This window comes from Embiotoca jacksoni, unplaced genomic scaffold (genome assembly GCF_022577435.1).
Source record: "Embiotoca jacksoni isolate LCO1_2020_lvr unplaced genomic scaffold, fEmbJac1.0.p SCAF_6, whole genome shotgun sequence".
Lineage (NCBI taxonomy): Eukaryota > Metazoa > Chordata > Actinopteri > Embiotocidae > Embiotoca > Embiotoca jacksoni.
Window position 1 is genome coordinate 455414 of NW_027185414.1, and position 14496 is coordinate 469909.

The following is a 14496-nucleotide window of genomic DNA, read 5'->3' on the forward strand; positions in this document are numbered from 1 at the left end:
ATTTTATGCACTTTGTATGCTTGTCTCACGGATATCTTCATGTGCTGTACATATAACATCAGCGCAGCTGAGGGGCTCAAGCACCCTTTTCAAGCATCGATGAGAGCAGCGACAGAGAAGGCAGCGTGTGCCCTGATATATGAGAGAAAGACAGACAGAGAGAAAGAGATAAAGGAAGAGACAGACAGGGAAGGAGACGGATGGGATGAAGGAGAGTTGAAAAATGATTCTGGACTTTGTCAGAGAAATCAATGGAGAACCACACAGACACGGGCAGCAAATTGGGTGATAAGGCCCCCGTGTCCTCCCTCTTCTTAACGAGAAGTACTGAAGCATGAGGGTAAATAAAAGAGACATCTCTCTCTTGCTATCTTTCTTGCATTTTTTTCTCTTACACACACTCTCATTCTTCTAGCTGCTCTGTTGCTTCCTCTTTATGGGATTTTATTTTTGTTTCATTAGACTCTTCTTTTTCTATCTCTCTTTCGCCGTATCGATACATTTTTGCATGAATATCAGTTGACAGGACGCTGCTATGACTCCAGTCTCTGTATGTGCACACATTGTGCATGTGTGTGCAGGGATATAATGTAATCTGAGAGGCCTATCCTCTGTTCCCAGGTTTGGGTGAGGGCGACCAGAGGTTGTAGCGGCGTATGCCTGTACTTTGTGTAGAACAATGCAAGCAGGCAGGGAGTCGAAGCTCTGAGGTATTCTGCAGGTGTCGCAGAGAAGGACCCTTCTGTAGCAGTGTGTCTTGGGCCCAATCTCCACAAAGCTTCCTCTCCCCCTGCCAGATGGACCCATGCTTTTCCCCACACTCTTGCTCTCACAGCTAAGACCTAGGCTTTTCTCCCTCCTTTTTTTTCTCCCCCTCCCTACAAAAGAAAAGCGCTTTGGCTGAATGAAAACCACAGCTGAATTTTATGGTGCTGCTTCTTTTGCCAAGCTGATTTTATAATTCAAAGGGACAGAATGCATGGAAATGCTGTTTTTGAGCTGCGTCGTCTCTATGCCTTTTTAGAGGCAAGTTTGTATTGGCATTTGTCACACTAATATTTCCCTTCCCTGTGTGAAATCTCAATAATATCCGGAGTTGCCGAGAAACACGGCTTAGAGTGTGTTTGGAGTGTGCTTGGGGCAGATTTTCTGGGGTCTAATTCCAACAAGGCCTCAATAAGGTGACAAGAGTGTCAGCGCTAAACGTGATCACACCCTCTATAGCCATTATCAGTTCGACATAGGGATGTGTGTTTGGTGGTAATGTGTATGCCAGTGAATATGTGCCAGAATGTGTGTGTGTGCTGGTATATTTGGCATATACATCACCAAGCACAGAATCTATGAAGTTTAAGCAACGCCCTCCCCCTTACCTTAAATAACTGAGCGAGATGCAACACAACTTCAATCGTACGACCCTGTTACAGCTACACCTCGCACCGAGCAGAGGGAGCACACTTACTCCAGGGACAGAATTAACATCCAATTTCCCACTTCTCATTACAATTCAATAAAAGCCAATCTGCTTTTACCTTTAGAGCACTGTTTTGGGTGGATGCTTTCAGGGGGCCCCACTCCACTCTGAGCCCAATTAAGAACATTTAAACATATTAAAATCTCCCAAGCTCTTCACTGTCCTGATTACTGCTTAAATATAATCTGCTTTTATGTCCTCTCTCTGCCTCTTTGACTCATTTTTCCTCTAAAATTATATCCATCAGTGATGATTTTTTTTCTCTCTAGAGGGGATTCAGCGTTGGGTGAGTAAGTCTCTCTACCTTTTATGCAATGATATTTAACTGCCAAGTGGAGTGAACCCTGCCTGTCTCACACTTTGTCACACACATTCAGTTTTTTTCTTTACAATCAGCCCTTTACTGCAAAGGACGAAAATACAGGCATGTATGTAACGTAGCATCATTTAACATCCACCTTTAACCTCCCCGGGTAAATCTTACTTGCTATTAGTAAAGAATATATGTCTGTTTAGAGAGGCGCATGGATAAATATTGACGTGTAATAATGTTTCGATATAAAAAAGTTCACATGATCCCTCTGTTGTTCTCCGCATCCATCAAGGTAAGTCCACTTATCTCATCATATGCATCACTAGTATGCTGTCCGATTGCCATGGCTATATGGCCCCAAACAAATCCAAGTGTGAAGTTAAAATGAGTAACTCACACAAACAGACATGAACTCCTTATTTACATGATATTGACATAGACTGTGAACATCCAGTACTTTGAAATTATTTTTATGCCTGCAATCGATTTAGTACTTAAAAGCTTTCCAGATGAGAAGCCAATGCTGAGAAAATGCCTCTACGTGTTTACCTTGTTTTAATTGCTTACAGCAGAAGTCCTATCTGCAATATGTGTGGACTAAAGTGGTCTATTTAGGCAAACATACAAACGACGGGGGAATTTTTATACATAATAAAACATTTTCCTCAACTTTTTCTTCTCAACACATAGTCGAGTCAGTCATGACAGATGCACACAGTATTCTATTAACACACAATTACATCAGCAAGTAGTACACGTGCATCCTTGCAAAGTAGGCAGATCTGCAGCCTTGTGACCAACTTGCAGGGCTCATTGGTGAATTTATGTAGTTGGTAAGCTAATAGCCCAAAACATGTGAAGGCTAGTAGATCACCATAACACTCCATCGTATTTTTGCATGTTTCTGTGCTGTGCCATTTATTTTACTTTGCCTTTTGTTTTTTGTTTTTGTACTTCACCCGAGTATTTCCGTTTTATGCTTTTTCCATACTTTCACTTCACTCTGTTTCAGAGGGAAACTATTGGACTTTTTTATTTCATTATATTATTTGACAGCTTTGGTTACAAGTTACTTTTAAGATGAAGATTTTACAGAAAAAATAATCTAACAAGCTTTTAAAATACAACGAATTGTTAAAGATGGTTTTCAACCTATTTTGCTTCTGACAATAAAAAGTTGTGTGCCCATTTCAGATGTCTATCAATTGTTAAAAGTTTCACCAAATGGTGATTGTTCCCTCTAAACTTCTCACATGCGCTCTATTTCAATAAATGTTCAAATGATCCAATTGCTCATCAAAATTCAAAGATAAGAGAACAAGTCCAAAAACAACAAAAAAAGATTTGTGTATCACAACTTAATTTTTTTTGCCTTTCTTCTCCTTGCGATAATTTTTACGACTGCTCAGATTTATCTGCTGTTCCTGTGTAAAAAAATGTCAAGTTGTTCAAACTAGCTTAACCCACAGTAGCAATAACAGTATGAGCCTGCCCATACTTAACCTACCCTAACCCAGCTGCTAACCCTACTGATGCTTCAGTATTAATAACTTTATGATGTAATATATGATAATATATCAGACAGGGGAACTAAACCAGTACTTTTACTTTCATGTTGTAACTACATTTTTCTGCTAATAAACATGTATTTTTCAAGTAGGATTTCTCATGAAGCACTTGTAATTGTAATGGAGTATTTCACATTGCAGCATTGGTCATCTCATTAAGGTAAAGAATCTGAATACTTCTTTCACCAAAAAGCACATTCTTCAAGTAAATCTGTTGACTCAAAGACAACCAAACTTCAAATTAATTGTAACTCGTAATTCAGAACTGTATGGAAGTCAGGCTCATTAAAATAGGGCACAGGGACTATTCTTTGGCTTCACATAATTTCTCTGTCTGAGTGGGGGAAAAAGTTGCAGACGGTAATAATTATACACCGTACAAGCGAATTTCGGAATTTTAACCTTCTCCACTTCTTTTCTGTCCTCCTCTGCGCTGTTTAAAAGTCCAGTGCAGTTTATATTAATCTCTGACCACCCTTCTTTTCTCAGGATTCATTTGTTTCGGCTTTTCTAGGTAGATCGCTGATTGCAAACAGAACTAACTGTTTTATCACAATTCTGATGATAAAGACAACCATACCATCAAATTCTGCAAGAAACTTCTCTCCCAGCATATTCATAAATTACGGGACAAGTCACAACAATGACTGTAGGAGTCGTGGCCTTGTGGTTAGGTAGTGTGTGACGTTAAGGCGACATGGGGGAGACTGACTGACCACAGCTCATTATTGTTTGTCATCATTTATCAGCACAATACATTTGATTTAACTGAGACTAAACCCGGGACACAAGCTTATACAGTTTTGTTTGTGCCTTATATATATGTAGCCTACATTAAGGTCCTGTTCATGATCACAATTGGATATTTCTAGATGAGCCTACCTCTGGAAAACTCATAAAACAGGATTATTTGTATTCTTAGTATTACATTCTTAACCCCTGTCTGTAAAAAATAAATCAGCAATTAATTTATAATGAAAAGACTTTGTGGCTGTTATTCAGGGGAAACTCAGGAATATGGCTGACAGTAGCAATGATGCGGCAGACAAGTCGGTCGTGTGGACACATGTAGGTGAGCAAGCCGCAGCAGCACGGCGAGGCAGCTGCCATGCATATATAAAACAGGTAGTGAGGCTTGGGCTTTACTTTCTAATTTGTATGTGTTATCTCTGAAGCCATCTCTTGCAATAGCTATGCTGATGACACCAGACCAATTGACTCACTTATTAACTGTATTTTAGATATAGACCTGGATGTCACAGATTTTGTTTACAGCTCAAACACGATAAAACAGAAGTGTTGATCATAGGTTCAAAGCCTCAGAAAGAGAAACTGCCCACCAAACTAAATACACTAAGACTCAACCTAATCCAAGAAGCAAAAAATCTGGGAGTGATTTCTGACTCTGATTTTAATTTAATTTCCTAGCTCATGTGTCACAAAAATAGCATTTTATCATCTCCAGAACATCTTCAAAGTGGGGCAATTTCTCTCTCTAAGCAACACAGAGATACACTTTTATAACAAGCAAGCCAGACTACTACGGCACTGTCCTTTCTGATCTACCAAAGAATACAATACATCAACTACAATTAATTTAAAACTCGGCAGTACAAGTGCTGACTAAGACCAAAAGGTGCAGACATTAAGCCCCTTTGAAAGTATTTTCATTGGCTACCTGTTATTGTCCATATTGATTTTAAACTTCTATTTGTTTTTAAAGGCATTGCATGGTTTTGCACCAGACGACCTCTTATATGCTTTTGGCTTATGAACCAGGAGGGCCCATCAGATCCTCCGGTTCTTCTTTTAGCTGTTCCTCAAAACCGAACGAACATTTAGTGACGCTGTCGTCTTGTCTTCCAGTCTAACAAGGTGGCAAGAAAAGACAGGATGCAAATGCATTACTATGCTCTTAGTTTTTGAGCCTCAAAGTCTATATTTGTACTTACACGATGTAAATGCGATGCAGCAGAGATACCAAAAAGGGCTAGGCAGGATTTAAACAAAACAAAATCAGGAGACATGTGAGGATCCAAAACCAGGGACACTTACAGCTAGGAACACGAGGGACTACACAGCTGGAAACAGACCACATGGTGCAACCCTGTGTGGTCCAATATCGATACTACCATTCCATTTAGTATGTCAGAAAAAATATTTAGTATATGTCAGTATGCCAAAAATGCCAGAATGTCCTACTACATCTAGTTGTATTTTGCAACATGCAGGCCAGCATGCTTCTTTGGCTGTTCTGACCCACAATCCTCTGTGCAGCTGAAGAGAAGTCACATTGACTGAGCTGCCGAGACAGTTGGTGGAGTTAATGCTCCACCTGGTTGCAATTTGCAAAATGAAGAAGAAAAGGAGGCATTAAAAGGAAGCATAACATTGCTCATTACAAAATGCATCCTTTTTTCTTTTACCTCAAATGTCATGCTACAGATTGCAATGGATATAACCAAGAAGGTCAAAGTTCAAGGGGCAATTTTATGTCCCAATGTAGTATGTCCCAATTTTATACATACTGCATTCAACAGTAAATACTTTGTGAGGGTAGCTGCAGTACTACTGAAAGTAAAAAGAAAAAGTATGCAGCTACATACTGTATACACGAGGGCAGGGAGACAATTAGACACAGGTGCACACTATCAGGGCATTGCAGGCACTCACACAGGTGGGAAGCAAACAAGGGCAGGAGACAATGTAAAAGAAGGGTGAGTGAGTAACCAAAATAGAATAGGAAGTGGAATTATTATAGGTGAAAAAAAAAAAAAATAATGTTATCCCATGGTCCCACAAAGTGAGGAGCCAGGTATTAGGTGGGTCTTGAGAGGAGAGTCACACCTCTTATGTAGGGGAATAAAACAGTGGAGTTTAATACCCATAAGCATCGTGAAAGGGGGAGTGACCAGAAGACAGGTCAAGTATTATGAGCATATTTTACCCAAACAAGTTGCTTACTCCAGGAAGCCAGATTCTGAGCCCCCTGAGCAGGGTAGGTCCATCTCCAACCGCTGGTTGAGGCACCATTTGGCCTTTGGAATGGGGATGATAGCCGAAGGAGAGACTGACAAAGGTGGCAAACGGGTAGCAGAAGGCTTTCTAGAGCTGGGAGATGAACCAGGGCCCCCTGTCTGACACGACATCTGTGTGGAAACCATGCAGTTGGAAACATGAGACAACATCACGTCTTCTGTTTCCTTGGCGGTGGGCAGAATAATGAAATAGGCCATTTGTGGCTGGACTTCTCTCTTCAGACGGAAACATCAATAAGGTCAAGGACACATCAGACCAGGGGGGAGAGGGAACAGGGACAGGTTGGAGTTCCATGTGCAGCAGGCCCAGGTGGAATATGCTGCTGCATACCTGCTGATCTCCTTTTCCATCGTAGGCCACAAGAGCTGTGTAATAAATAAAAAAAACATTATGGAAGGTGTGGGGTAGCAGGCCAGCAGGTGGATCCCCTGGGGACAGAGATAAAGTGCGACAAAACAATGGTTTGCCTGACATCAGTCCTCAAGAAGAACGTTAGCTTGACCTTATGCCCCACATGACTGCATCCACCAGGCAGGAGGTAGGTAAGATGTTGGATGGCACCTTGGTTGCAGTTTTGGCTTTCTGCCAAAAGTTGCTCAGTCACCTCCAGGTAGTGCTGCTACTCTTTGATAGTGACCTTGATCACCAACAGCTCTCTGTTCCCCCTGTCAAAGTTTCTCTCCGTGGGGAAGAACTTGCAGGAGATGAAAGCACAGTTAATGAAGCTGGTTATCATGTCTGCACCATTGAGACAGGACAGCACTAATACCAACATCTGAGACATACACCTCCTCAAGGAACTGTTGGCAAGTGTCTTAGGGATAACCAGGATGGGGGCTTCAGTGAAAATAATTTTGGGCTGAAGGAATACTGCTTCTGACTGGAAGTCCACAAAAACTTACCAGAGACAGGTGCTAGTTAATGTAGAGAAGCAGCAGTGGTCCTGTATTTGTGGATATAGCATTGGCAGAAATGAGTAAACCTCAAAAAACGTTGCAGTTGTTTTCAGTTTCATAGGCCAATTGGGAACTGCACTAATCTTTTCAGGGTCCATTTGGATGCTGGCCCAAGAAACAATGAAGTCCAGGAAGGAGACGGAGGGTACATGAAACTTACATTTTTCTGCTTTGTCTTAAAGTTCTTGAGGAGACGTTGAAGAACTTGGTGGGTGTGCTGGATGTGTGTCTCTTTGTCAAGATAAGATGAAAAATATATTCATTATATATCTTTGAGGACCCCCTGAACTAGGGCTTGGAAGAAAGTACAAGCATTAGAGAGACCAAAAAGCCAATACCAAGGTTTCATAATGTTGACTGGGACATGAAGCACCCATCAAGAGTATGAACTTTTAAAACTTGAGATTAGGGAACAATCTGTAGTTTTAAATATTTTTGTTAAACCCCAGTGTTTGATTAGTCCCAAAGTCAATTAGAAAATGATAACTGACCTGCTGAGGGCAGGTTGAGAGCTGGAGAAGGATGAGACAGTAGATAGGACGAAAGGATTTTGCTCACCAGCGCCCTCATTTTTGTTGGTGAGCCTGAACTTTTACAGGACAGGAGGCAATAAAGTGTCCAACCTAAGCACAGTCAATGCAATGGCCCTCCTGAAGACCATGCTGGTGTTCTTCTGAGGAAAGCTTGGACCTACCAAGCTGCATGAGTTCCTCTGAGGTAATAAGGGTCGATACAGCATGGAGACTGAGGTGAGCTGTTGGCAGATGATGGCCTTCTAGCATAATGGGTCCGACTGAGGACCTGGAGCCCTCCTCACTGTCTCTCAGGCAATGGTCGATATTAATGGAAAGGAAGACTAGAGAGTCAAGGTCTTTAGGATGTTTAAGGTCTTTTCATTGTTTTTTTCATTGCATGGACAAACTATGGAAAAAAGTATCAAATATTGATGAGGAAGTCCAGTCGCTCTCTGTTGTAAGGGTACAGTACTCAAAAGCGTAATCCCAGTCCTGCCTCACGACCGTCAGGAGTGTGGTCAAAATCTTTCTAAGAAAGACAGTGAACGTTTTCAAGAAGACAGAATTGGGTGAGTCTCTTACCCACTCTTCTGTTGACCAGACCTTAGGTCTGACAGAGAAGTGGGAGATGATGTAGGCGATTTTGGATCACTCCGGGGATACAAGGGCACCTGCAGTTCAAAGTGTAGCCCACACTGGACCAGGAATTCCTTGTAGTCTGTGGAGGCTCCATCGAATGGTTCCAGTCTGGCGAGGTGAAACATGGCAGGTAGCTGAGCAGCTAATGGAGACAAGAGGAGCTGCAGGTGGAGGCGGAGCCGCGAGGGAAGCAGGAGGAATCAGGCATGAGGTGAGTTATTGAATTTGCTCAGAGAGATGGTAAACCCGGTTGTTTATGGAGCCCTGGGAGCCATCATGATGCTCAAAGAGCTCTCTGATGCCTAGATTAAATGAGGCAAGCTGCTTTTTGTTTTGGGAGAGTCTCCTTGTTTCTTAAGAGCAACTCTAACCAGACCTGAGTTGCCTGAGTCCATATTATGGCCAGTTTATAATGTAAAAAGGTGGTAAAAAGTGACACTACTCAAATGCATGACTCTGAAACTGTAAGTAAAGAATGTACAGGCAATAGAGCTGATACAATAAAAGGGCAAGGCAGGATTAAAAAATCCAGGAGACGATGGACAGATTTACTCAGAGTAACTAGGAACACAAGGGAATAAATGGCTGGAATTAAGAGCGCAAGGTACAACAACAAGGCACACACACAACTAAAGCACAGACTATATGCAAAGGCAGACAATCACACAGCAGGAAACACACAAGGGCAGGAAGTCAAGACACCCGAAAAGAGAAGGCAAGTGAGTAACCAAAATAAAACAGCAAATGGAATTACTGAAAAGGTGTCAAATGTATTTCATGACAGGTGCGAGTTGTGACATCCAGAAGATGTGCGCAGAGTTAAAAACATTGACATCCTCAAACATGAACTAAAAACACAACTCAGTTTGGCTTTTATGTAGTGTTTTATTAGGTTATGGTTTTAGTAGTCAAATGTATCTGAATATCATCATTATTGTTCTCTGATTCTATCTGGTTTTATCGTAATACATTTTATTTTTTGAACATTTTATTGCTTCACTATAATCAATTTATTTTTATTGGTAATTGTATTGCTTAACAGGGTTTTTTGTTGTTTTGGTGTGCATTCATCTAATCCATTTTTTAACAACCTACATTTTGTCTATCGCTGGTAAAACATTTCCCATCATATTTGATTTGGTTGAAAGGTGCTTTACACAGTAAATGCAGATGTATTGATTGATTGATTGATTGATTGCCATTTAAAGTTCAGTGTCTTGCCCTTCAACACATAGACAGGAGGAGCTGCGATTAGTGGATGGCCTGATGTACTTCTTGAGGTATACCCAACCAAAATGTCACTGCTGTACCAGATGATCGCAGGCAACAGTCTCATACTTGACATGCATGCAGACATACATGATAGCTTTCCAGTTAATCTCACATGCTAATGTCAATTTACATACTAGATAACTACTTAGGTAGTCAGCTGTAGCACACAGTTTAAAACTTACTGTACATTTAATTCAAATCGATAAAATATGATTAACTTATATTGCGCAAAATCACAACAAATTATTTCAGAGCACTTAACACAGTAAAGACTTACAACAGAACTGTAAAACATTGTAGAAGGGAACTGAGTGATAGTTTGGAGGAAAAAAACTCCCCTTTAACAGAAAGAAAAATATCTTTCCTTAGGAGGTCCCCCAGCAGCCTACGCCTATAAAAACATTTCTAATGACTTAAGGTCACCTGAGCCAACCCTATCTGCAAGCTTTGTCAAATTGTAAAATTGTAAAGTTTTAAGCCTAAACTTAAAAGTAGATAATCCAAAACTGAAGCAGGGAGCATGTTCCTGAGGAGAGGGGCCAGAAAGCCATTCTACTTTTGGAAACTCTGGGAACCACAAGCAAGCAGGCATTCTAAGTGTAAAGCACTCTATTAGTATGATGTGATTTTATAAGCTCTCAGATAAGAAGGAGCTTGGCCATGAAGACTTTTGTAAATCAGCAAAATAATTTTAAATTATATTCTTAATTTTAGAGGGAGCCAATAAAGAGAAGCTAAAACAGGAGAAATCTGATCTCTCTTGCTAAATCCCATCAGTACTCTTGCTGCAGCATTTTGGACCAACTGCAGGCTTTTTAAGGAGTAATTGGGACATTCTGACAACAAGGAATTACAATAATCTAGCCTGAAAATAACAAAAGCATGGATTAGCTTTTCTGCATCGCACTGAGGCATGGTGTTCCTGATTTTATTAATATGACGTAGATGAAAGAAGGCAGTCCTGGAAACTTTCGTTATGTGTGGGTTGAAGGACAAATCCTCATCAAAATGACTCCAAAGTTTCCTCACAGTGGTGCTGGAGGCACAATACAAGACAATATCATCTAGAGTAAGTGAGTGGAGATAGAATTTCTGAGGTATTTAGGGCCAAATGCAATAACTTCATTTTTGTCCCAACTTAGAAGTAAAAAAATGACAGGTCATTCAGGCTTTTATGTCTTTTAGACATTCTTCAAGATTTATTAACAGATTTCTTTTGTCTGGCTTCGTATATAGATATAGATACGTGTCATCTGCGTAACATTGGAAATGTATGCAGTGGTTCCTTGCAATATTATCTAAGGGAGAAATGTATCAAGTGAAAAGTAAATGTAAGTGTCAACATTGGTCAGTTTAAATTATATTGCTGTGGTCCATATTCTTCTGCTTACTGCACATAGCTTGAAAGCGGGGCTAGGAATTTTGGAGTGTTTTCTTATATCAGTATTCCCATATTCTCACCTTTAAATGTATTGAACTTGAAGGTTTTTCGGTTTTCTGTCTCTTTTTAAAACAATATTGACAAACCCATGAATTTGTACCACAAAGGGCAAAACATTTACTTTATTAAACATACACAAAATTATCACACAAAAAATGACCATAAAGCCAAAAAACTGATGATCAACTCATAGGGGGCAGCTTGCGTCTAAATGTTTTACAGAAACCTTTAATAACGTTGTATTAAAAATTCTGAAAGGCTTTTGTGTACATCTTAGCTTTTACTCTATATATCAAGACTGAGGGCACTGGCTCTCATTAAATATTCAAAAAAGCAGTTCTATGGGGAATTTATGAAACACACCATATGCCTGCTTGTTACTGTAAAATTGCTGATTTGCTGGTGGTATAAGGAAACACTGATACATCTTTTAGCATACAGAAGCATCTGAGGATGCAAAACACTCATCTGGAGAACTCAGTAATGGAGGGCATCAGAGTAAGCAGATAAGTATTCTGATGCTAATATCGCCAACCTGATGATCTCTCACATACAATACCACTTTTACATCACCCCCCACCACTACTGTCTATGGAGGATGATTATGCATTGGAATGACTAGTGCCTGATTGAGTTTTATACTGAGAAGGAATAGCCAAAACCAAGGATGGAATAGATGAAAAGACTAAACAATTTACTGTGAATTAGGTGAGATAAATTTGGTGAAGATTTGAAGGCGATAGATGGATGAATGTAGGAATGTAGGGTGTGTGGCAGATAAGTTAATGACCTGTATCTACTCTATATGTAGTCTTACTGTTTATGAAATGGAGCTAATGGTATTTTAGGTGGGATATGCTGTCTTCTCTTTTGATTTGGGAAATCTCTTTTTGTATTTGTATGAACATTTTTAGGAACTCTTCCACAGTTATGTGGCTGTGGATACTGTAGGTATGGGTCCATCTTTGTTTCTGAGGATATTTGTGCCCACTGTGTGGAATTGTGTGTGTGTGTGTGTGTGTGTGTGTGTGTGTGTGTGTGTAAAAATTAATCAAAGCGGGGGCGATGATGAACAGTTTCTGTAGAATTCTGTCAAAGGTTAAGAGCTAGTTATTTTTAAGAATGACATGAATCTCGGGGAGACAGTGATTGCCTAAATGACCACTGTAATTACCAATTACTTCTTGAAGCAGAGAATATATTCACGGCATGTAGCCAGCTAAATACAGACAGGCATTAGCCCATTTACGTACTAATGCACATAATTTAGATCCTGAAAAGGGCAGATGGGAACACAATGGAAGATATAATAGATACCGTGTAATATCATTCCAAAAAGAATATTGGATTCATAGGAGATGAATATTACTTTGCGTCAGATTGTTTTTCCATAAAACATTCAAAATATATTTCATCTTTCTTGCTCTTGTTCTTGCTTTTTTCCCTCTCGATTGTAAGCCACCACCACCACGCTGTGATCGTTAACGAAGGGTACTGCAAAGGAGACTGCTGTCTGCCTGTTTGGCAGGCTATTATCCCTCCTCTACATTATGAGGGCTTGACACTTTTCACACAGCTAGCCTGGCATCATGCACTAGTTACCTGGCCTTGTCTGTGGCACACAGTTCAGAAGTTAAACTTTCACAGTGACGCCCACAAACAACAAAAGGGAGCAAATCAGAGAGAATATGTATCGTTTGGATCCAGACTTTATATCTGTCTGTCACCCTGCGACCGGAGATGGGGGAGATGAGGGAAGTTGATGGGGACGGGAGAACACAGAGAAGAGAGAAAAACAATAGCTGACAGGCCTGACTGGCGAAAGGATATTTACTAAATTAGACATAAACTGCAATGCTCTGCATCTCCTCCACGGAACTTGTAAAGTCCCATAAATAAGTAAAGCCAAATGACAGAGACAGAGCATGCAAAGAAAAGCGGTGTACAAAATGTGACTGCGATTGTGAGTGCATACTTTATGTCTATGTTTGTGTGTGCTTGGGATGTTTTCGATTTTGGGATAATGAGTTGTCATTTTGCTGCTCTTCTCTGCTCAACAACAACCTTTTCCCCCTCTCTTACACTACATATTGCCCTCTTCCTCTCCACCCTCATTTCCAACTCTCACTCTGTCACCTCTGCTATTGTCAGTCTTGCGACTCCATCCTTGGCAGGATAATAGGGACACATATTTGCTCTCGATGTAATCTTGTCTGTGTTCTATCTGATAAATACTTGGAGGAAATGCTGATTATTATAGTTGGCGGTGGGGATCAAAAGGAGACACGCTGAGAGAGGGAAGAGTGTTTTGAAACCAAACTTTGAGCATAGACTTCATCCTCCTCCTCCTCCTATTGCTCCCGTCAAAGCATTGCTCACACATTGCAATGTCATGTCCACGCTGGCCACGACCCGTTTGAAAGGGATTAGTTATTCCATGTCGGGTTTTTCTTTAGTGAGTTCTGGCACTACATAGAAAGCAAATCCATAGGGGCCCTGGGATTCACATTGTAATGGTAGTAATAGCTATGGGGAAAAAACACACACTCGCTTCAGAGCTGGTTGAAAAGCTACCCCTCTCTCCGCCAATATATTATCCCACCCCGTTCATCCATGCACAGCCCCATCACAGAATGTGTCAGGATTTAAAACGGGACAGGATATTTTTAAGAAGCAGAAACAAAGTGTGTTGACTGTTTATTTCTTTCACTTGCTTCCTGTCATCTCTTGCCAAAGCTGTTTAGCAGCAGCATTGTCACTCCTCTCTTTGCCACCGGCTTCACACTCTCACTAGTTCTTCCTCTTTTTTTCTTTATCTTTAAACAATACCTGCGTTTTACAGTAGCAGCACTTTTTTAGCTGTGTCTTTATTTTTGCTCCTCTTTTTTTTGGGCATCATCACTTTTGTTGGCAGTTGTTTTCAATAGTTAATGTCTCGATGAAAACGGGTGACAACAAATCGTTGCAAAAGGAAGGTTTATTTTTTACATTTTGGAAGTGAATTTGCCTTTCTACCCCATGCGCATTAAGTTCATTCGGGATGTCTTTAATGTAAAATTCCACTATAACGTATGTCAGTGATCATTATAATATTTATCCTTCTAGAAGATTTTCCTTCTTCATTGATCTTGTATTTTACTGCACTGGCCTGGGCCTTTTTTTAAGTTCTTGTTGTGTCAAGCAAGACTGCAACTTCTGAAAGATAAAGTAATATATTATTCTTCTTACAAATTAAACGTTGAATTCATATGCCATACACCTTTTCTCTGTTCAACATAC